A 25,759-nucleotide genomic window follows, 5' to 3' on the forward strand; every position below is an offset into this window, starting at 1 on the left:
CCGGGGCTAGCGGGGCTCGCCGTGCAGCCTGGGGTGCCTCCTGGCGGTGCTGGACCCCCGGAGGGGGAAACGGTGCGTGAATGAGCGTCCTTGTCGGTGAGAATGCGGTATGGAAGGGTCCTGCCATGGAGGATTTGGGCCTCCATCGGCAGGACAATAACATTTTATAATTTATAAGGGCCTGAGCACTTACAGTGCGAAGGCCCTATTGTATCTGTAGGAATTTTCCTTGTTTTTTTTTTTTTTTTCCTTCTTCTGACGAAATGAGGGCCTTTTTGCCCCCCTAAACGCCAGCGAACTGGAAAGATGTATGGAGAATCGGGATGACTGGAGACAACGATGGACGGCTCGTCTTTTTGCCCACCCTAAACGTCCCCCAAAAGTCACCAAATTTTGCACGCAAGCCAGGCCTGGCGAAAAATTTGATATTTCATGGTTTGCATTAACGGGCGTGGCCTAATGGCTCAACACCGCCCCCTAGAAAACTTCGTGCCTCAAGCCCCACAATACGGTTTGACGTACATGCACGAAAATCGGTACACACCTGTATCATATCGCAGCTTAAACAAAAGTCTCTTGCCGCCATGGCCGAAACCGAACAGGAAGTCGGCCATTTTCAATTAATCGTGTAATTTTGGCGCAATTTATGCCATTTCCTCTGCCGCTTCTTCGCCCGAACCGTAACGTGCACCCAGGTGTGTTATACATCAAAATGTGCGTCTCGATCCTGCGAATTATTTACTTTACATTACTCTTCTCAGTCAAAAGCGTTACTGTTGCGATGATAGACGCCAAAAAGCGCGCACCCCCCCCTCCATCTGATTGGTCCATACAGATAAACCTTCGTGCCTCAAGCCCCACAATACAGTTTGACGTACATGCATGAAAATCAGTACACACCTGTATCATGTCTCAACTTAAAGGGAACTTATTATGGCATTTATTGTCTATTTTAAACAGGCATTGAATGTTTTAAAAACAAGCTTTTGATTGTTTTTTCTAAATAAATTAGAAATTCAGCCTCTGGGGCATGTCTTTATCTTTACCGTCTCTAACCTCATTATCTATGAGGGATTCTGAGGGGGCGGGGAGGCTATGATAATGAGGCACTGCGCTGATTGGCTGCCTGAATGACGTGTAGCAGGGGAGGGCACAAAGCCTCGCTCTGGGCAGAAGAGCAGCCGGCTGCGTACACTATTAATGCTGATTTATGGTTCCGCGTTACACATACCGCAGAGCCTACGGTGTAGGGTAAACGGCGACGCACACCGTACGGTGCGCGTTGCTGCGTACCCTACGCCGTACCCTATGCCGTACCCTACGCCGTACCCTACGCCGTAGGCTCTGCGTCGATTTAACGCGGAACCATAATTCAGGCTTTAAACCGTGTCCCACTTTATATATGTTAAAGTAAAAAAAAAATGTGTTTTTCATAATAGGTCCCCTTTAAAGAAAAGTCTCTTGGCGCCATGGCTGAAACCGAACAGGAAGTTGGCCATTTTTAATTGATTGTGTAATTTTGGCGTAATTTATGCCATTCCTTCAGCGGTTTCTTCGCCCGAACCATAACGTGCACCCAGGTGTGTTATACATCAAAATGTGCGTCTCGATCCTGCAAATATGCGCATTACTTTTCTCAGTCAAAAGCGTTACCGTGGCGACGATAGATGCCAAAAAGCGCGTCCCCCCTTCATCTGATTGGTCCATATTTGATAGCTCCTACTTTCTGCCACAGCTTTTGAATGGTTTGACATAAAGACTCGTGTGTGGTGTCATCGGACTCGGTTTTGAGTAATTGACCTTCATTGGCATGAATTAGCCCCGCAACTTCTTCTGATTGGTCGATATCTGATAGTTCCTACTTTCTGCCATAACTTTTTAATGGTTTGACATAAAGACTCGTGGGTAGTGTCATCCGCTAAATGTCCAGGCCTGAAGACATCTACATGCAAGTCATACAAGCGCTTCCACTGCAGCCTGAACGTGCACAAGGGTGCAAGGGCCCGTTCCTCGCTGCTTGCAGCTTTAATTGTACTTAATGTTGTAGCTTAATTTATACAGTCTTCCCAAGTATAGTTAAGCTTAAAAAAAGAAAAACATTACCTGATCATTGTAACTAATTCTTAGTAACTTTACTCGAGGGTCTTTGTTTGCCAGCATCAGTTCTATGAACTAGAAAACATACATATCAATGTGGGTTTTCATGCCTCACAGCAAAATAAATGATCACTTTCTCCAAGCAAAACCACATAGGTGTTGAAACATAGCCTGTGGCCATGACAGCACCTAACTCATATGACATCCGAAGGTGTTAGGGAAAAGTAATCGTATTATCTGTGTTCATGAGAAGACAAATATAACGCGTGCTCTATCCCAAGACATCCGCTGTATCCCCTTCATGAGCTGCTATTGCCTCCTATCTTCTTCCCTCGGTGCCTGTCCTCAAGGTCTGAAGACACAACACAGGCAAACTAATTTACCCACATCCTACAATCCAATCACCCCCACAATGTTTCAGCGTCAGTGTCAGAGGCAGGCGGGCTGTTGTCCAATGTTCTTTGAAACGTAATGGATTGCTTTGAGGAAATAATTGAATTGTGCACTATAAAAGGGAAATCTGTCTGATGTCAATGAACGGAAGTGAAACAGTTCTTCATCACCAGCACAAAACTAATAATAATGATTATTCATTTTTGATGTTTTAAAAGCATATTTTTCTTGATTTGCTTTTTGAGTATTCCTGCAGGGGACAGGCCATACTGATTGCCATTACGAGGATGCTTCAGTTGGGAAACAGCTGGAATGCTCGCCCAAGCCGGACTCAACGCTGTAGTGACATGAACAGGACATTAGGCAGGAAGCACATGAATGTGATCTTACTGTGTCCCACATGTCATTTAGTTTGTGTCCCTCGTGGCTCTAATGGTCAGAAAGTGTTCTGTTTAACTCTGAGGTAGACGCTGTGTTGTGGTTTCAGCAAACTATTCTGCCCGTGTCTGGACTAGAGCTGGGACAGAGCTGGACGAAACACAGCAGGAAGATGAGATGGATTAAAAAAGAGTCCAAGCAAGTCTAAGTCATTTTCCTCTGCAGAAGGCACAGGGTTGGGCATCCAGTGTAAAACTGTACCAAATCTCTGCGATGCTCCACTGTGGCAAGTGTAGTGTACATTAATAGGGATCTATTTCATTTAGGTATCCTCACATGTACAGTTGTGTGTTGCAAATGGCCAGTGCACATTGATATGTTCTGATTTGACAAGAAGTTGTAATGACAATCATAATAAAAAACCAGGATCCTCCCTTGACTGACCCAAGTGTTTCTGGTCGTTGTATAATTATGTAGCTGCAAAGACACGGCAGCAGCCCCTCCAAAAGAGAGGGAATGAGTGTGAAACAATAATAAAAAGAGAATTATTTTTATTATTTAAAGTAATTTTTCATGCAAGTTTTTGCAGCAATAATATGAAAAACCTTTTCAGATTCCATGTTGAAGCAATTTGGTAACTTGTTGTATCAAATTAATAACTCTATCAACACCCAAAGTCAAATATGTTGGTTTATTTGTACAGTGCTTGATGAAGTAAAGATGTTCAACTTGGGTGCAGTCCTCTTTGACACTGTGGCAGGGTGGAGAGGTTGATGGGACACACGCACCTGTGTCCCATCCGCCTGAGTGGCTGCTGCTCTCCACCCTGCCTGCCTTATAAGGCAGAGCTGGACAGCAGCAAGGGGTCCCTGGTAAGCTGATGTGATCTGGCTGATGTGCTTGTGCACGTGTGGCGGTGTTCTGGTAAATAAAAAGGTTCTGCACAAAACTCTGTGTCCTCTCTATCCTGTCGGTCGGGCCCCCGTAGCACTCGCCCTGCTTCTGACACCTTCATGCATCCAGTTGCAGAGACATAGCACAGATACCCCTTTTCCACCAAACCCGTTCCAGGGCTGGTTCTGGGCCAGTGCTGGTGCTGGTTTACAACTCATTCAACTTGTGAACCAGCTGACAACCGGTTTGCTTTTTCATAACTCGGGGTGCTAAGGGGAGCCACCTTATTACATCACTGTAAACGTCAGTTACGTTGCTGCAAACATCAGTTACATTGCTGCGTTTGCATTGGCGCGAAAATTGAAGCAACAATAACGTATTTGCTCTAATACGCACTTGCTCCGCGTAGCACCCTCCGTGGACCATATTGCTAAAACACAGGTTGTCTCCTCCACAGACCACTGCTGCTTTGCTGCTTCCAGATTAATTCGTTATTTAAAAATGGCGCCATCTCGCAGTCTTGCTAATGCCGTTGAATTATATTACATTTTTTATTAAAATGATTATTAATAGGATTATAGCCTAAAATAAAACAAAAACTGAAACTTCTACGAAGATGCAAGCCATCAAACATTACAACATTTCTATTATAATGTGGAATGCTTCTATGATGTTGGCTAAATGACGCTCTAGCATGCCCCTCCCTCATGGTCTTATCGTAGTTTACTTCTGTATTTTGTCCTAAAAAATCCTGTGTTTGGCCAGGAATTCGCTATAGTAGGAGGCAGGGCCAACTATCTAACTTTCTGGTTCAGTCTTATGAGGAACTAAGAGTTGTTGCAACTCCTCCACTGGCTGCAAAGGCAAGTTGGTCTCTGTTCACTCCTGTGTTAAAATATCTAACTTGCAGCAGAAATAAACCCACTTACAACCTTGTTGTAAGTGGTTGTTTTTGACTCGATCTTTGGATTTAACATCCATGACAACTTTCGGGGGGTCTTTTGTATCACATAATAGGGATTTATATAAAGTAATGAATTTATTTCTAACGTGAGGTGTGACTTTTTGATTGACAGTCAGTGGCCATTATCACTTTCTCGTCAGTCATTGTCATGTTACAAATGACTGTACTAACCCAGCGTCAGATAAACGCAGCAGTCATTTTTGATTTTTCCACCAAAACAACATGTATTTATTTCAGCAGGGATTGTCTGAAGGAGCTCGTAGCCACAGATCATTTTGACATATGATTGGCGTGTTCCAGTAGGGTTCCAGAGTAACATGGCAGCACACAATGCACGGAAAAGAAGACTTCAAAACTGCTCTTCAGAAAGCCTGTGGGCCACGTGACTGATGCTTCTTCCTCTCTTTAAAGTGTATGGGAGCTCCACACACTGAGCCCCCCTCCCCCATATCCCATTTGAGTGTCTCCCTAATTCTGAGGTCTCAAGGTGGGCAAGTATGAATAATACATAGGCTTTATATTGCACTTTTCTTGGACACTCGCTCACAATGCTCACATTATTAATTCACACTTGGTGATGGTAAACTACACGTGTAGTCACAGCTACCCTGGGGCAGACTGATGGATACCTGGCAGCCAATCCACGCCAACAGCCTCTCCGACCACCACAGGAACAGTCACACACCAGGGATGCCTCACTGGAGGCAAGGAGGGGGAAGTGTATTGCCCAAGGACACAACGACAGATGAGTCACAAAACGGTTCCAGTGTAGTTTTAGAAGTTAAAGACAACATGCCATCAAGCATCTTTAGGAAGTCCATAACACTTGAAAGCAAAAACATGGTTGTTTGGGTCCTTGAAAGATTACTGTTCCACTTCTGTTACCGTACATATGGGTGGACAGATCCATCTGCTTGGCTGTCTGGATTGCTATAACTGAAACTCTTGAATGATGTGACTGTCCAGTTTTAATTTAGTGGCTTCACGATTCTCCAGTGGAACACTCATCTTTAATTGTACAAAAAGCTAATAAATAAACGCATAGAAATAAAAAATAAGTGTGAAAGTGTGTGCACTGTAGTCAACTTACAAGTGAAAGTATTGCACTTGACAAAGTGCAAATTAGATTTATCACCTCAGGTGTAAGAGTTATCACCCCTTACTCTGACAGCTTGCAGTACAAAAAAGAAATGGTGAAAAAAAACCTATAATTTATTGGCATGTTATTTGGCAGCCAAAAACATGCCCAGAAGGCAGGTAAGTTTGGCCGTTGGGCATGTTCATGAGTCTGACTGCTGATGTTTATGTTGCAGGAGGTTTTGCTTTTTATGGGTCACAAGCTCCTGCCCAAAGGGAATGTTTCTAACGGTTTGAGTCCAAGCTGAGAAGCATCTGCAGCAATCACTGCCACATCATTGCACCAGCAACTGTGGACATAAAGGCAAATACCTCCCTTGGATTTGCTTTCAGTGACTTGTGTTTCATGATGCACACCGGGACATCCAAGGGAATGCAGGACTGACTGATATGGCTGCTGCTTCAACTTTTTTCCGTGTGCCTTGCAGGACTGAGGTTGGATTGAAATGATGTACAGTATATAAACAAGTGTAATAAAGTTGATTAATCAAAATGTGAACTATGTTGGGTTCATTAGTCTGTCATGAGATGAGTCGAGTGCATGTAACACTCACAGTCTTCATCTCTCACTTTTTTTTTCCCAACACTTCAAAATCGATGTCATAGATGTATGAAACATAACTTTTGATTGTTATCTTTCATCTTTCTCTGTGTTTCTCTGTTTCTTGAAGCCAGTTGATCTGGAACTTTACTTAACAGCTGTGATGGTTTTTAAGAGACCAAGTGGATATGACATGCTGATTTACTTTTCTTTTTTCCAAGCCTGAATAACATTTTAAAACATAATATAACAGAAAGAGCTTGACAGAAACTAAACGCTCCCCACTGATCCCGCAGCAGTCATAAACCCTCATTTCTGCTAACATGTCTAACATTGCATCAGCCCCCACTGAACTAAAGATGTACATGCGAATGCAACGTTTTCCTGAGTGAAAATTAGATCAGATCATGAGCTCATCACATAATTGGCTGTAATAGCGGCGCATCAATAATTAAGAAGGATGGCACTGCAGGACCCCATCTAATAAACATCTGAGCACATGCTGCATGTGCAAGGAAGTGTTTTGATGAAGCAGAGGGAAAAATCATAGCTTATGAATAAGCAGATCTAATCTAATTTGTGCAGCACAGTTTTACTCAACAGCTAGGAAAGCCTTGGATATACAGTAGGTTGCTTAATTTGGCGTCGCAGCAGGGATGGCTGCCTGACACGTTCACCGGAGGAAAACAAAATCACGCGGAAACTGGATCAGATCAGCTTTGTTGTGATTAAATCCACCTTAATGTAGGACAGAATCATTCTCTCTTTTGTAAAAGAGTTTAGAAGAAGAAGACAGAGATCTTAGAAAAAGCTGCTTGCTCTTCTTTACGTTCACACTGGCCTTCGTTATGTTGGGCTTGAGCCATTGAACCTCACAGTCTTCATGTGTTGTTGTAGTGATCTATAAATAGTTCATAAGACAAATTTCAGCTAGTTAATTATTTATGATTCTTGATAATGTCTTTTTTAGAATGTGTGTCCGTTGGAAACTTTAAACACAACTTCATTTTTCATGTCTAAATTGAGAGAGTGTCTGGGACTGCTTCTCAGCACCAGACCTGGCGTTGCACCTCATAAATAAATTGCTCGAGCCCCTGTGAAGCTGACATCTAAGATAAAAGATAAACACACAAGAGTTTCTTTCTATTTTGTATAATCTGTATGTCTGGAGTAAGTCTAGCGTTTGTGACTGTGGCCCATGACCTAATGGTCTAAATGAGCCCATTGAGTTACAGTTTTGCAACTCCCAGGAAGCCCAGGATCAAGAATCAAAAAGTTGTATTCTCTTTAAGCGTTTTGGATCAGTCTGGATGGTGATTGACTTGGATTTTTGGACTTTCTTTGTAATTTGCTCCTCATCAGCATCCATTAACATGATTTTGCTTCTTGAAACTCCACACCACTGACAACCACACCACAAAGAAAATACAACTCAAATGAACAACATACAAAGTTTATTTTACTGTGTAAGTAATTATTCCATCCATCATAGACGTCGGAACTAGGGGTGCGGGGGGTGCGGCCACCCCCTCCCATCCCCCCCCCCCCCCCCCCCCCCCCCATCAGCCTCCCTACCCACAGCATTATGCTTAAAAAATAAAAATAAAGAATCTGAATTTAAACTGAATTTGTCTGACTTACTACATTTATCTCATAATGCACAGATCTAGGCTATGTGACATGCAGCCTGGCATAGGCTACTGTACGGAGCCAGGCTGCATCTGACAGCTCAGTGTGACGTAGGCTAAATAAACAAACAAAGTCTTTTGTTTCGCGGGCATTGTTGTTTTGATATGATCGCGCGCATTGTTGTTAGCTTACATGACAACGTGAGTTCAATGAACCAGCTATGTCTCAGAAAAGAATTTCAGAATTTTTTTTAAAACCGCCTGACCCAGCTAAACGTCCGAGACAGACACCTGCACCTGTCCCAGCAACCGGACAGCAGCAGGCAGCCGAAAGACCCGGCGGTCCTCGTCCTCCCTCCCCAGCGCCACCCGGTGCTAGCCAAGAGGCAATATCATTCAAACCACCACAGGATTACAATTTTCCTGCCAGGAAGTTCAGCGGTGAGAACTTCAGTCGTTCCTGCAAGGCCGCCTGGTTCAGAGAGTGGCGGTGGCTGGAGTACATTGCGGTCAGTGATGGCATTGTGTGTGGTGTGTGCAGGTCAGCTGTCAAAAGCAAGTTGGTCGGGTCAGACACTGACAGTCTGTTTTTGAAAGATAAAGGCTTTTCAAATTGGAGAAAAGCAACGGAGAAGATCAGAGACCACGAGAAGACTCGCATTCATTTAGATGCGATGCAAAGATTGGCTGCATTGAAAACAACGCCAATTAATGCACTACTCTCTGAGGCCGCTGCTAAAGAGCAGAGAACAGCGCGGAAAATGCTGGAGCTCATTTTCAGCTGCGTAAGATTCCTGGTGCGCCAGGGACTCCCTCTGAGAAGGGCTGCAAATCGGGATGGGGTGTTATGGCAGCTAATGATGGAAAGGGTACGCACTGATCCTGACCTGGAGAACTGGATGAAAAAAAGAGACAATTGGATGTCTGGCAGCATCCAAAATGAAATTCTGGAGCTGTTTGCGCATGACATTCAGAGAAAAATCGGAGCTAAAGCATCCCAAAGTCCTTTTTTTGGCTTAACTGCTGATGGGACCACCGACCTCAGTGGCAAAGAACAGTTTCCATGCAATATACAGTTTGCTGATCACAATCTGGACATTCAGAATTTCTTTCTAGGCTTTTACAACCCCCCAGACACAACAGCAGAGATGCTGTTTTTGTGCATAAAAGATGTCCTTGTTCGGCTCAATTTACCAATGGAGAAGCTGAAAGGCTACTGTTTTGATGGAGCCAGCAACATGTCTGGGAGGTTCACGGGAGTGCAGGCAAGATTAAAGGAAACATGTCCTGATTCCGTGTTTGTTCACTGCGCAAATCACTCTCTGGATTTAGTGTTACAAGAAGTGGCAAAAGAAGTGCGCCTTGTTGCTGATACACTAAACTTCGTTCGAGAAGTCACTGTTGTTATTAATGATTCAGGAAAGAGAAAAACATTATACCAGTCTCTTTTTGGATGTGGAGAAGTGATAAACCTGCTTGCCCTGTGTCCAACTCGGTGGTGCGTCAGAGTTGTGGCACTGTCACGGTTGCTGGCCTGCTATGGAGAGATGCTGCAGACATTCAGGACCCTGGAGAGTGACAGGACTGTCAAGGGGGAGACGCGTGCCAAAGTGGCAGGATTGCTCAAAAAGGGCACCACTACGCGCACAGTCTTTGGTTTGTTTACCTGCGTTACCATGTTTACTCCGTGTGAATCCGTGGCTCGGTCACTGCAAGGCATCAAGGTCACAGCCCTTGGATCAGTGGAAGCTGCGAAACTTCTTTGCCAGCGACTCAACTCACTGCGACAGGATGACACCTTCGCTGACCTTGTGGACAAGACCAAGCAGTACGCAGAGCGCTACAACTTAAAGCCTCCTCATCCAGCACGCACGAGCAAGACCCCAGCGCGTTTCCGCCATACAGCGGAGGAGGAGGAACGGGAGTTGGGGAACATAGAGGGTAAATAAATAAATAATAATAATGCCAACAGTATTTTTAAATAACACATAGCTTAACTCATCAGCCTGTAATTGTATATGTTGAAATAATGCAACAAATACGCACACATATAGACAGACAGATATTATGTATCTATTCATAGATTATGACATAAAAAACGATACAATAGTTCAATAATACTGTACATCCACGTACGCCTATTTGAGAAACGAGCCTGTAATTAATAATACACAAACAACGGTTTGTGTATTTTTCATTTTCACCAAATTCATGAATTTGAACTTAATGAATGAACTTGAAATTAATTAATTAAAAAAAAAAAGTTTGACCCAGCTTAAATAAGCAGCCCATGTGTAAACTATTGGTTGGTTGTTATTTAATTGATGTTATATTTAATATTGCAGAATATTCAAGCCTGTGGAAGAGGGAAATGTTTGAGGCCCTGGACGTGGTGCGCTCAGAGGTGGAGCGGCGTTTTGATCAGGAGGGACTCCGCATAGCTGCAGGGCGAGAGCAGGCAGTCCTTGAGGCGGCCCAAGGGAAACGGGTTGATCTGGGTTCCCCGGAACTGAGCCCCTTCTCACGAGAGCAGCTAAGCATTGAGCTGGACATACTGAGGGACGTGTGTAGGGGGTGAGAAGTTTTCACCATTCAGGATGTTGTGTCCATCCTGCACACCTTGCAGCCCCAAACCCGCTCCATGCTGTCGGAGGTGGAGAAGCTCATAAAGCTCTGTCTGGCCCTGCCCATATCTGTCGCGGCATCCGAGCGCTCTTTCTCTGCCTTGCGCAGATTGAAAACCTGGCTGCGCAATACCATGAAGCAGGAAAGACTCACGCATTTGGCCATTATGAATGCGCATAGTGACCTTCTTGATGAATGCGATGTTTCGGCCCTGCTTGAAGAATTCATCAGCAGGTCAACTGAGAGAAGGTCCACTTTTGGAAAAGTGTGAAAGCCCTTTGGAGCGCAAACTGTTCTTTTTCTGAATGCTGTTTTTATAGCCTAGTGTTATGTGTTTTAATAAAGGCTTGATTTATTCATTCATTTATTTCGTTTCATTTTCTTAACAATTAAGATGCTGCATTATAGTTCGTTAATCATTGATACTGTAAGTGTGCGTCTCTCCCCCGACCCTCCCAAAAAAAATCCCGCCCCCCCTCTCAGAAAATAGTTCCGACGCCCATCCATCCATCCATTATCTATAGCCGCTTTATCCCTTGCGGGGTCACGGGGGTCTGCTGGAGTCTATCCCAGCTCATTTCAGGTGAGAGGCAGGAGTTACACCCTGGACACATAGGACCACATATAAACACACAAACCATGCTCACAACCACACTCACGCTCACACCTACGGGCAATTTAGAATCACCAATGAACCTAATATGCATGTTTTTGGACTGTGGGAGGAAGCCGGAGTACCCGGAGAGAACCCACGCAAGCACGGGGAGAACATGCAAACTCCACACAGAAAGACCCTGCTGGGCCTGGGAGTCGAACCGGGGATCTTCTTGCTGTGAGACAACAGTGCTAACCACTAAGCCACCGTGCTGCCCCGTTTAAGTACTTACTTAAAACAAAAAAGGAAAGAAAAATAGATAAATTAAAACAAACAAAAAAACAAAGTAGGCTACCCCTTGTTGCTTCTATAGCTGAGGACAACACATCTAAGTACTCCCCCTTTGCACAGTTGTCCTGCCTATTTTCGCAAAAAAAACAAACAAAAAAAAAACACTATTGCATTTGAATGTCGTAAAATACAGTTTTTGAGGTGTTTACTAATATAAAAGGTAAGAAATAAGACAACAGTGTTGCTATTTGGTGGCAAAGTCATATGATATATATGTCAAACAAGTCCATTACCCCTAAATTTACACAAAACCTAAATATTACCAAGAAAACCTTTAATAATTTGATAAAACTGCCAAATATCCCATATATATATATATATATATATATATATATATATATATATATATATATATATATATATATATATATATATTTCATGCTTCAAACGAGTCAAAAAATCCAGTATGTTACAAAAGTGTCATGAAATAATTTTACTCACAACCGCCGCAGGTCTCCGGCAGCACTGGATGTGATGCTGACAGGAAACCGAGGCAATTGCCTAAGGCCCCAAGGTTTATTTTCTTTCTTTCAGCTATTGATATATATATATATATATATATATATATATATATATATATATATACATACCGGTATATATATATATATATATACATACTGTCAGGATTTGACATTTCCCCCAGTTTCAGTTCTGTCTTGACCCTCCTGTTTCCCATCTGCCCTGATTGTCTGCACCTGTGTCTCGTTATCCTCTGTGTATATCTAGTCTTGACTTTCCCCTGCTCCTCGCTGGTCCGTACTGTTTCCGCCCTCATGTTCTCCTCGTCAAGTTTTCGGATTCATGTTTTTGGTCTGCCTTTTGATCCTGCCCAGCAGTGTTTTTGCTTTTGCTTTTGCAAATAAATTTAAGTTTTTCCCAACTCCTGCCTCCTGCTCTCCTGTGTTTGGGTCCTCAACAAACCACCCCGTGACACATACATACATTATATACATATATAAATATACAGTAAACATTATAACAATAGGAAGGGTAAAAGACATACTTCAACAAACCCATTAATTAAATAAAAAAATAAAACCAGCAAAAGAGAGAGGATACACAACAAAGGATAAGTCTAGGTACAAATCTTATGCTTCAACCACTTATCATGAATCTCAATTGTTTTCTCACTCTTTGCTGAATCTGTATATCTAATCCCTAAAATTGTAATCTTAATCTAATCTTAATCTATCAATTGTTGTAATTAATCCCTTTTATTTGTTTTTTATGGGAATTTTCATGGGAATTTATACTATATATATACTATAATATATACATAATTAAAATTTTAGATTAATTCAATCAGGCTATTTTTATGGGTAAAGCAAGTGATGAGATATTTACCTTTGAACTTCACTTTATATTTGGTTTTGCACCAAAACATATTCTTCTAGTTGGGACCAAAACGTAAGTATATGTGTGCAGTTATATAAATAATGTGTTAATGATTCTGAATCATTTTTACAAAAAGTCCTAGGGCCCGAGGTAAAGGGGCCCCGGAGGTAAAGGGGCCCCAAGGGAGAGCTGATGTCAAAAACAATGCCCCACACAGGGCCCTTTTCCAAGGTGTCACTGGTTAGTTGATAGTAGTTGATAGAGGGCCCCGACAGACATTGCTCCATATCAGCAACACAACTTGAAACCCCTGTAGACACTGCAAAGCCAGTTGGGAATCTCCCTAATCGGGGCCCTTACTAGCCAGCATCGACGTTCGAAAATATCCATCCATCCATTTTCTATACCCTTTTTGTCCTTTGCAGGGTCACGGGGGTTTGCTGGACCCTATCCAGCTCATTACAGGTGAGAGCCGCCAGGCCAGGGAGCCGAACCGGGAACCTTCTTGCTATGAGGCAACAGTGCTAACCACCAAGCTACCATGCTGCCTTGTGCATGTGTGGCAATAGTGATACACAATTTGAAAAAAATGAAGCCAACATATCCAAAAAACAAAAACAAAAAGAGGATGAAAAGAAAAAACTTGACAGGGGTAACTGGGAATGTGTGAGCTATGTGTGTTACATTATACAAAAAAAGTCGTTCTGCCAACCAGCCTGCCACCTTATCCCAAACTGCACCCAGCAAGTTTACTACACATGAAAGTCTGTGTTAAGTGAATTCAGCCATTTCATTCTAAAACACTTTCATAGCCACATAATAAGTAAGTCCTTTGCTGCCAATGATATTTCCCCCCAGAATAAAGCATTTTTTAAGTGTTGTTTGATACCAGCATCAATTCTGCAGTGATTTTAGTCTAAACTGGTGCTAATATATTATTTGGAATTATGTTTTTGCAAATGTGAACTGCTGGACAACTGAATTTCCATTCGAGGATAAATAAAGTATATCCTATCCTATCCTATCCTATCCATGTATTTTATGTTATAGCCTAAATGTTACATTAAATAAAATGAAGCATTAAAGTTGTTACTGCGGGAGGATGTTCATTAATTGTTCCATACAGATCTCAAATGTTGTGTTTGTGGAGCATGGACAGTTCCTTACTTTACTTTATGCAAGCCAACCAAATACATTGTGCTCTTTTCTTTTTTCTTCCTCAAGGTGCTTTGTTAAAGTTTTTTGGTCCACATCAGCAAAAGCAGCAAAAGTAGCAGCAATAGACCTCTAAACATCAAAGTAGGAACTTATTTTTCCTTTTTAAAGCTAAGATTACAGCGACTTGCTCTCCCATTTAAAATACATAATTGGATCTGATTTGATATTGAATATTTTTCTTAAACAATTGTTTCTTATGCTGTTTTTGGACTTCATTCATCATGATTATGGGGGGGGCCCATGGTATGTCCTGCCTGGAGCCCCCAGGGGTCTAGAAACGCCCCTGTCCGTAACACTAATGAATTATGGGGTTTTGTCTTTGAATGATGATCCGCTGCCTCCTTATTTTTGCAACAGTTGTAGCGGCAGTTACAATAATATATTCAAAGATGTTTTTGTTCTTCGAAGGCGAGATTTTTCATTGTTTTGAAGAGAAGTCTCGCAGGATGAAGGAGTTCTGTGCTCAAAAAAGAAAAACATGCTTCAGTGGAAACACCGACCCCCTGCAGCGTTACCTTCATCAAAATTCAGAGTTTCACTTTTGTTTTGCGAAAAAGTGTATTGGGAATTCACCTAATCATAACATGCTGTGTGTGCGTACGTGCGTACGTACGTGTGTGTGTAATGTCTTTCCTACTTTTCTGCAGAACTATGCAACTATACAGTATTTTTTCTGTCCTTTTCCTTTCTGGTGACACAACTCTCTGTGTTGAGCCACACTGTCGAGGTCTGAAGTGATATAATCTGATGTTAGATTCTTTGACTTGATAAGAATTCAACTTTTTGGTACAGGGCTAGTGTTACAGGAGCTAGCCAGAGCTCTGGCCAGAAATAAAGTTTTGAAACATTATGTGTGACATGAAGCCCAGTTAAGGTGATCTGTTCTCATTGACATTTGTCTCAGTAAAGCATGTTAAGAATTTAATAATCCTCAGATGTAGCACAAACTTGCAGATGGTTGCTCTCTGACGAAACAGAAGAAGACAGAAGGTTCTCACAGGAGCATGATGCAAATGCCTGATAGGATACAGAGTATCATATTCTAACAGTCACACTAAACTGCACATCACAGTCAGTGTTGGCAGCAGCAACTGCATAAGTAGCTTTGTGAGAATTTCTGTCACTGTGGTTTAGGACGGCTGCAAGAGCGCTTGTGAAACGTCTAGACAGCAAAGATTAAGCGTAGATCCCGCAGAGCCTTCTTAGGGATTTTAACCTCCTACAAATATATGTTCATGGGGAATTTTGCAATGTTTTGATAGAATAAAAAAGATGGGGTTTTTGACTATGTATACGATAATGCAAATTTGGCTCAACCCACAAACAATCTGCCAAAGTTTACTTCCTGCTATATGTGACTGATAATCAGGATGAAAAATGTACGCTGCATGTTAGTTCAGTTGACCCTCTGAATTCACATCTACAGTCCACAAATGCACTGAGACAACGTTTTTGAAGCAGCTCTTTATATCCTGACCTCCGTCAGTGGCGCAACCAGGGGGATGGCCAGGGGTGGCCATGGCCCCCCCTACAGATTTGCTGGCCACCCCACTTGCCTCAATAAAAAAAAAAAAAAAAAAAAAACACTTGCCGGTCACATAGATTCTATCGTCAGTTATGCGTTTCATTCCAAATCATTTGGGCCAAATGCACATCAGTAGGCGTTTCTTTAAGTATTTCTGAGCCTGTATACTACAACAGTATAATAAAATCCTGTAATGATGGCTTTTAGTTTTGGTGTCCACCCCAAGAATTTAAGTGGCCCATTCTGGCCACCCCTATGAAACATTTTTGGAGGCGCCCCTGACCTCCGTGTCTGTCGCCAACTGTACACGACTGCAGCTGGACCAATGTACATCTGAAAGGGACACATCGGTGTTCTTGCTGACAAAGTGCTGAATCGTGTCTGGTATTGACAGCCGGCCCTCTGACCTTGGAAGGTGTCCACCATCCCCTGACTGATGGGAGATTGATGCCAAACACAACATAAATACAGTGATCAATCTTGTGAGGACTCACCAAAGCCCCTGTGGGGCCCAAACTCAGTAACAGTAACAGTAAATGGGAAGTCTCACATTTGTTTTTGAAATACTTTTTTGTCTTTTTTTGTTTTTGTTGTTACTTTTGTTCACAAACAAAAATCCAATAATATTGTTTATCAGTCGTTTTAGCACTGTCTGTTGCCTTTGCAAAGTGCAACGACTATGTAACACACTTTGTAGAACTGAGAAAAAACAGACATAGATCAGTGTTTCCCAACCCTGGTCATCGAGTACACCTGCCCTGCATGTTTTAGATGTTTCCCTGTTTGAACACACCTGATTCTAATTGAAGGTCGTCATCAGCTTGTTATCAAGCGCTGCACAGGTCTGTTGATGACAGCCATGCCTGCCAGGCTTGGGATGAAGCAGGGAAGCATCTAAAACCTGCAGGGCATCTACAACACGAGTTGTAGATGTCCTTGTTCTAAAAGGAGAGCACTGACATCTCCTGGACATCAAGCAAACTTACAAGAATATAGTTCCAAATATATTTTTAAACCACTACTATGAGAATCACCAGGTTGCTGCACAAGCATGTTGTTGGAGTGTGGAGAGACGTTCACACCAGCTCAGGGATGAACACAAACTCCTCACAGAAAGGCCATGGCTAAGACTGGAACCAGGAATGGAATATCTTTATTGTCATTGCATTTAAACAAACAGCACAGAGATGCCTTCATCATTCAGACACCCATCCTCACGCGTACACAGATCGGGTTATTGTAAGGCCTAAAATTAAAGTTCATGAAATATCAAAATGCATTGCAATGATTGCACATACTGTAGCTTATCACACAGAGTTTTTACCTGCCATTGATTTTGTTATGTTTATGTAGTAATTGCTCGGGGATCATGTTCTGGGTCTCTGGAAAGTCTTCTGTTGTAATAGATGCTATATAAAAAAAAAAAAGAAAAATTGAATGATCATACATACAAATATAAAAATGCAATACATATACACATATATACCCACTTGTCCAGATACATAAACATACTGAGAGGGAGGGATACCCATACCTGTAAATACACTCTTAATATAATAATAATGATAACAACATAATAGTGACAGAAATAGTGAGAAAGAAATCTACAGAAACAACAACCATAAGGCTACTAATAATACTATCAATCCGAGTATCATTATTGCTGGTATTATAATTAGTAGTAGTAGGCTACAACAGTAACAAGGCTAGTTATTATCATCATCACTGCCAATGATTTTGTTTTATTCCTTTATGTCACGGGTGGATTTTAGGAACCAAGTGCAGTACAACGTCAGGAAAGGTTTTGGAAACGTTTGTTTGGAAAGGTTTATACACATCCATTTACACACACATATATTCACACATTCATACCTATATACATACATACACGCACACACATACAGATACAGACAACCATACAAATTTCAATTCCATAAGAATATTCATAATCTATGAATCAATGCAATCTAAAAAATTAGAACATTTAACTTTAATATGAATGAAAATAAATAAAACCCACATTACAAACATGATGACTAAATAAAATCCTGATTGTTGGGATCATACAGAAAAAGATTACTTCATCTTATTGCTGCCAAAGGTGGATCTTCAAAATACTAAATTATGGGTGTAATTAATGTTACCCACTTGAGTTTTTAAATAATTTGGCTTAATTTTTGTGATATAAATTATGGCATGGTGAACAAAGCTGTACATTTTCGTTCATCTGAGGTCATATTTGGACCCACCAAGATGACATAATTACAAATAATTACAAACAAAAGAGAAAAAAAACACATTATTAAAAGACGAGTTACTAACCTTTGCACATCTGTGTATTGTGCAGTAGTATTTCCTATCATTTTACTTCAAGTTTTTGATTGGTCTTATTGATGGCATGAAGGTAAGACTAGAGCTTATGACATTATTCTGCAGTCATAAAACAAGCCATATATTTTTTCAACATATCAAGTCTTGATGCTTGACAGAGAATAACTCTCTTCAACTTTATTTAGAAAATCTTTATAAACTGACTGGAAACCATGTGGTGACACTGGCATCCATGACCCAGAGATATGAAGCAGAAATGCAGAGGGGGGGCAGTCTTTTGGGGGTTGGCTCTGTTGCCTTACAGCACAAAGGTTCCTGGTTTGAATCCCACCTGGGGTCTTGTTTGTGGAGTTACGATAATACGATGACTTCTTGTACAAACGCATGTGTGTTAGGTTAATTGATGGTTGTAAAGTCCCCATAGGAGTGATTGTGGTTGTTTTCTCTATATGTGGCCCTGAAATGGACTGGAGACCTGTCCGGGGTGTAACACTGGCTGGAGAGAGCTGAGATAGACCCCAGTAGATCTGTGTGACCCTAAATAGGAATAAGTGGGTGTAGATAAAGAACGGAATAGCATAGGGGACATATTAACTAACTTGTGGCCACACTTTGTCATAGCTATTCATATATTCTGCCCAATTTCACAATATTTAGACTGGATTCATCATTTTCACATCCAAAGGGAAAAAAATCTGTCTTTGGGCATGAATCAAAGTGAGACTGGGTTGAATAATGCACGTAATTTTGCTCAAGATTCTTAACCATTCTGACACAAGAAACATGATTAGACTCATTCATGTTTAATCTTGGGAGCAGTTATGATGGCAATGTCATGTGGTTAAGGGAACCATCATTATTAGTTATGCTATGGTACCAGAGCTATGATATCTCACACAGATATCTCACATGTTTACTTGTGTGAGTCCAGGTTCCCGAATAACTGATGTCAACATATACTTTGTCTCAAAAGTAGAAATAATGATTTATGTGACTGATGTCACGGTGTTTATCACACTTGCTCTTCCAAACAATAAAAGCCGATTAGCAGACAGGTTACACCAAAGGCTTCAGTTTTTTTTTAACAAAGTGATTTCCATTATTGGTGATGATTATTATACCTGCCTCAAAGTATTGGTGGACCAATGACATGCCAGCTTTCCTTTCATTAAAGTTTTGTCCATCATTGTCTCATTCTTTTACAGATTCATTTTCTTTATGGAAACCCTATCAATGTACAGTAAAGTGCTAAAATTACATCATCTGTATTTGCATGTGCAACAACAATTCAGAGAAATTTAGAAGTCATCAAATGTTCTACTTTTTTCCTGCACGGTGCACATCCGCTGATCTAAAAAAACTAAAATGACAAAACAGCAACAATTTAAAAGCCTAAAACATAAGAAAAAAGAAAAAGATAACTGGACTCAAGCAACAGAGAACAGACAGTAGCAGAGCATTGTTGAAATCCCTGTTTTCAAACTAAAGCATCGCCTTTTCAAGTTTCTTGCTGTCTGCTACAGAGGAAATAACACTGTCAGTAGGTTTTCTAAAAGAAAGCAGTTTGTAAAGTTGTGACTGCAGCTCACAGAAAATAAAATAACAACAGTATTTGTTACTGTAAAGGTTTACAACTATCAGGCTTTTAACAGTATTGGTTAAAGCGGCAAGTGGCAGCTCTGAACGCATTTTGCATCTTGATTTAGTTTTTGAAAAGTTTTCCCTCTAAAAGAAACAAAATGCAATTGTTCTGATGCTCAGTTTTGAAAAAGCAATCAGTCTGTGACATATGGGCTGAGAAATGCTGCCTCAAAGCAAATAAGCCACAAGAAAACTATTTTCCATTTGAAGTACATTTAGAAAGCTCAATTGGAAATCTGCTTGTGGTTGTCTACCCCTCGAAGCCAGACTTTCACAACAATAAATACTTTGAACAGCATGAAAACAGAGCTGAAGAGTGTTTTGTTGCTCTGGAACACGGGAGACGTCATTTTCAGAACTTTGACCAGGAGAATGAATGAAATGATGCACGATAGAGCCGGTAATTACCACTCGCTGCACGAATACTTCAAACCTTACTAAGATGAAAGGACACCAGTGTGCCACAATATGAAAACAAAGAAGAATTGAATAATGGAGCCTGAAAAAGCTACTAATTGTCTTCTACAACAAAACTGCAACACGTGTGCATTTTGACATCAACATCTCGCAGAAACCACCTTCATTTACGAATGAACCAGTTGGTTTCTTGGACTAACTGGTGAAGGATTGTAGCTCGTTGGTTTCTTCTGGCAGCCCCAGAACAGCCGGCTCCTGCAGCCAAGTGGTCCTGCATCCTTCTGAACTGACCAGCATGGCCTTGACCTCTTCAGGTAGTCACTGAAGTGACAACCATCTAACCTCAAGGTTGAGGCTCTTGTTGCTCCACTGACAACTAAAGGCTCCAAAAGTGAGAATCTCCCAAATGTCCAGCTTTAGATTGAAAATTTAAATTTCTACAGCTCCAAGTTTTGTTAACTTAGTAATTTTAGTTGACCAGCTGCTCTTTGTCTGTTAGCATCACTGCTAACAGATGCTAATGCAGGCTAAAGTGTAGGAAGCGAAGTTAGCCAGGCGTTGACTTGTTTTTTGTGCAGTTTTTAGTTCCAGGATGCTAGTATGAATTCTGTTCAGTGCTTTCTCGTTATTTGACTGGTGCAGTGGTCCTCGTCCTCATTTATTGGTTGCTAAATGGTATTTTTGCAGCAATGACAGCTGGGATGCCGCTACGCTTTGGAATATTCATAATCATGCAGTCAGTGATATGGAGCTCTAGTATCAAAACTAGTTTGGAAATACCAGAGACAGATTGAGATTCAGACTTTTATTGTCATTATACAGGGCACAACGGCAGTACAGAGTGGTGTTTTCCTTAAAAAACAGATTAAGTAGAAATAAAGTAAAAAAGTAGAATAAGTATAAATAAAATAGAATAGTACAAAATAAAAAAACACTCTGTATAAAGAAGTGTACATGTACAGTAAAAAGTGTCAGTAAAACAGTGTGTTGAGTCCACAGCTCAGGGAGGTGAATCAGGGTGAGCAGGGTGGTGTTAAGCACGGGTGCCGCTGCAGCTGCTCCAGGGTGGCCCGCTCCGAAGGGTCCACAGCCAAACACAGATTCAGCAGGTCCAGGCAGCCTGGAGGAGAGGCCACAAACATTACGGATCAGGAAATACTTTCACCTATTTCTGGGAGATTCGGATCGTCCCAAAAACAGCCTTCTCTCACCGCGCGACAGCTCACTGCTGAATCTGATTTTCTTGCGGATGAACCTTTTGGTGGTAAACGGGTGAAGTCCATCCAGCATTTCGTAGAGCAGAGCACCTAACTGCCAGACTGTGGTGGGGCCGGCCTCGTAGCCCCCACACCTGTAAAACTCTGGGGGCGTTAAGTCAGCGGTTCCTACAAGCCAGGAGGAAGGAGAAGTTAAGGACCAGGCACGAAGATCAGCAGAGGATGGAGAACGGGAGTCAGACGTACCTGCAAACTCGCGGTAAACTCGGTCAGTCATGATGCAACCAACTCCAAAGTCTATGATCCTCACTCGAAGACCGTCAGAGCCGGTCTGTATAAGGATGTTCTCTGACTTCATGTCTCGATGGAATACTCCGTTGGAGTGCATGTGCATGACTGCATCCACCAGCTGCTTCATGATGCTCTGAAACAGAGATACACGTGAGTTAAAGGGCTGCAGGAGGAGCTGGTTCCTGTCTCTGTGGAAGCTTCAACAAAGCAGGTTTCCACCCAGCTTCAGTACCAGAGCCGTGTCCTCCTGCAGGGGACCATCGTTGTTTAGGATGTAGGTGAACTATGGAGCTAGAACAGTCTCATAATTCACAAATGCACAGGACAAGTTTTACAAATGCACGGACCGATTTGCAAATACACACACCGTTTCACACGTGCACAGGACAAGTTTTACAAATGCACAGACCGATTTGCAAATACACACACCGTTTCACACGTGCACAGAACAATTCACACGTGCGTAGGACAAGATACACAAATGTATTTTTGATGCACACACAAATATAACCTGATTTACACATGTTTTTTTGTCTGTGAGCTGCGCTGGATTTGTGTGTGAGTTTTGAGACTCTCCTGACGTGACAAGATCCACACGTAGGTTTTTTTTAACACGGAAGGATCTGCAACCAATCAGATTAAAGGGGCGGATACACCTGCTGTTTGAGCTGCGTTAGCGTTAGCGCTGGTTTGTCGGGCTGATCAACCAGAGCCGTCAGGAGACTGCACTCCAAGTCCTGCCGATGCAGCAGCTGATGAGAAACAGCGGAGATATATATATATTTGAACTACAGGTGTCTTTCAGGAGAACAAGCCTGTTGACGGGGGTGAATATTGCTGCAGTCTCGTTCTGGCTCTGGCCGCGAGTGGCGCTGGTCCCGGTCAGACCAGCTGGCCAGGGACAAGACACGGAGGTCAGAAACAAGCAGCTGTTATCCTCACATTTATGATGTGACATCGCCACCACACAGAGACAAACGTGTGTCAAAACAGCGGTGGCAGATCAACACATTCCCGGTGCAGATAGAGTCATGCATGGGAAGATGCAGCCGTGATGATGCTGGTCGGGGTTTAGTCCACCGATCATCAAACATCTGAGCTGATACAGAGGTTCTTCGGTTATCAGTCGACTGATACCGACGTTACTCCAGATATTTGGGTAAATTAATCTCCTGACATGAGCTGCTGCTCCACCTGCTGCTGCAGCTCGTCCCCGCCTGGCAGCGCAGCAGCTCTCTGCTGTCTGTCTGGTTCTGAGCTGAATCAGCGGGACAGTAATACTTCGTGAAACCAAACGGAGCAAATATATAAAAATCTCCGCTGTTTTTCATCATCAGTTGCTGCATCGGCAGGACTTGGAGTGCAGTCTCCTGACGGCTCTGGTTGATCAGCCCGACAAACCAGCGCTAACGCTAACGCAGCTCAAACAGCAGGTGTATCCGCCCCTTTAATCTGATTGGTTGCAGATCCTTCCGTGTTAAAAAAAACCTACGTGTGGATCTTGTCACGTCAGGAGAGTCTCAAAACTCACACACAAATCCAGCGCAGCTCACAGACAAAAAAACATGTGTAAATCAGGTTATATTTGTGTGTGCATCAAAAATACATTTGTGTATCTTGTCCTACGCACGTGTGAATTGTTCTGTGCACGTGTGAAACGGTGTGTGTATTTGCAAATCGGTCTGTGCATTTGTAAAACTTGTCCTGTGCACGTGTGAAACGGTGTGTGTATTTGCAAATCGGTCCGTGCATTTGTAAAACTTGTCCTGTGCATTTGTGAATTATGAGACTGTTCTAGCTCCATAGTGAACAGGTCCACGGAGGGAACTGGTCTCTCCATGACCAGGAGAACCTCCTGCTCCAGGTCATACCAGTCCAACAACGACACGACTGCAGATTTCCCCGCTGAAGCCGGTCGGCCTGCTGCTTGCATCATGAGCAGCACCTCCAGCGGGACCTGGAGCACCTTCCCAAGGTGGAACTGAAATGTGAGGAACAAAACAGACGATGAATGCGGTTTCATATGTGTGACTTCCTCATCGTCAACAACGTAACGGGAGAACAAAACTGAGGATCAGACTGCTCACCACTGGTCGAGTCTCCACAGTCTGTTTAGGGATGTGTTTGATGGCCACCTGCAGGTCAGAGTCAGCAGTGTGTCAGATAGAGTCGGTACTCATGAGGCTTGAGAACAGAGGTGTGATACCTACCGGGAAATGATCAGCTCTTCTTCTCCCAGAATAAACTGATCCGTAGCCTCCTTCCCCGAGAATCTGAAGCTGAAGGTACTTTCTTTCAAAACGTGCTGCAGACACAAACACAGACACATTTAGTAATTCAACAAGGTAGTTTTACCTGTGAGTACATGTAAGTAAACAGCATATTGGCAATGAGCTTTGTATATTAACAAAATATGAATATAAGACTGTCAACAGTGTTTTTAGACTTTGGTTTTGATTCACTACTGACTCTGACGCAGCACACAGCCGACCTGTGACCTCACATCATCATCAACCTGCTAATACCCCCCAGAAATAAGTCATTTATGCTGTTCTGAGTTTTAACTCTTGTTTAACAGCAAATAACACAGTATAAACAAAAATATATGTCATTTGTTTTCAGCACCATTCAGTGAGTTTTAACAAAGTGTGTTTCTTCACATAAAAGAGAAAAAACACGTTTCCTACTGAATAACAAAGACAATTTGATGATTAAAAAGCTGAGAATCTTTGGTTTGCCGTAAATAAATAAACTACTAGTGGGAACTTATTAACCAAAATGTACTACATAGTACACCGTTTGTGAACAGTTACACAGTCCGCAGAATTTAAGAAGTATTCAATTAAATTAAATTAAATTAAATTAAATTCAATTCAATTCAATTCAATTCAATTCAATTCAATTCAATTCAATTCAATTCAATTCAATTCAATTCAATTCAATTCAATTCAATTCAATTCAATTCAGTTCAATTCAATCTTATTTATATAGCGTCTATTACAACAGAAGTTGTCTCTAGGATCTTTCCAGAGACCCAGAATATGACCTCCAAGCAATTATTACATTGCTTATTATTACAGAATTTAGATGTTTGATACTTCTACAAAATTTTCTACCTGTGTACCTTTTATAATATGCCCCACAATGCAATGCAACACTACTGGGGGAGGCGGTTGGAGCAATCACGTAGCCCATCTTTGTTAGTGTTTAATACGTTGTAGCATCGTGGTTTTATAGTAACATACTTTGTACTAACGGGGGCAGTGGCACAGTGTGCAGTACTTATTGATAGTACTTTGTAAGTACAGTACGTAGTACAAACACGGACACATTTACTACAAGAGTGAAGAATTCCTCCATGTCCATAGATGGATAGGTGGTGAGCTAAACATGACAGTAAAAGTTCCTTCATGTGTCTTCAGACCACCATGAGTACCTCTGCTCTCTGGGGCTGACGTGTAGGTGTTCCCGTTGTCCTGTCGGGGGGTTGAGGGGTTGCTGGAGCTTGGCTGGACATCACAGCTACCAGGGGTCTCTGTGGTCGACAGCCGCTCGGTACAGCTCTCCCTCTTCCTCTCCCTGACGGTCTCTGCTGAGACAGCAGCGGGTTCACCTCCATCCCTGGACCTCTTTCCAGGGGCCTCTGGAGGCCTGCTGGCCTTCCTCTTAGTGGCAGGAACCCTGTCATCCTCCCGGAGGACCATGATGGGTTTGGTGGTGCCACCGCCCTCTGAAACCAGGTAAAGAAGCCGATATTGACTTGGATGCATGTAGTAAAACCTGCAGTTCTGACATCAGAGAGTTAATCTGCATTATTACAGTTATATGCAATTATTATTAACTGTATGTGTTAAGTTCTTGGCTGAATATGAATAACTATGTTTAACATAACTTCAAAAAGGTTTGGCAGTGAAATGCTCATTTTAAATGTATTTATATTCATTTTCCACCGAACCCCCCCCACCACCACCAAGTAATTCAACAAGCTGTGAGTACATGTGAGTAAGCAGCATATTGGCAATGAGCTTTTTATATAAATAAAATGTTAATATAGGTCGGTCAACAGTGTCTTTAGACTTTGGTTTCAACACTTTTCTCACACACATCAGCATCAACCTGCTAAACCCCCCAGAAATAAGTCATTTATGCTGTTCTGCGTCTTAAACTCTTGTTTAACAGCA

Source organism: Cololabis saira, chromosome 8 (assembly GCF_033807715.1).
Source record: "Cololabis saira isolate AMF1-May2022 chromosome 8, fColSai1.1, whole genome shotgun sequence".
NCBI lineage: Eukaryota > Metazoa > Chordata > Actinopteri > Beloniformes > Belonidae > Cololabis > Cololabis saira.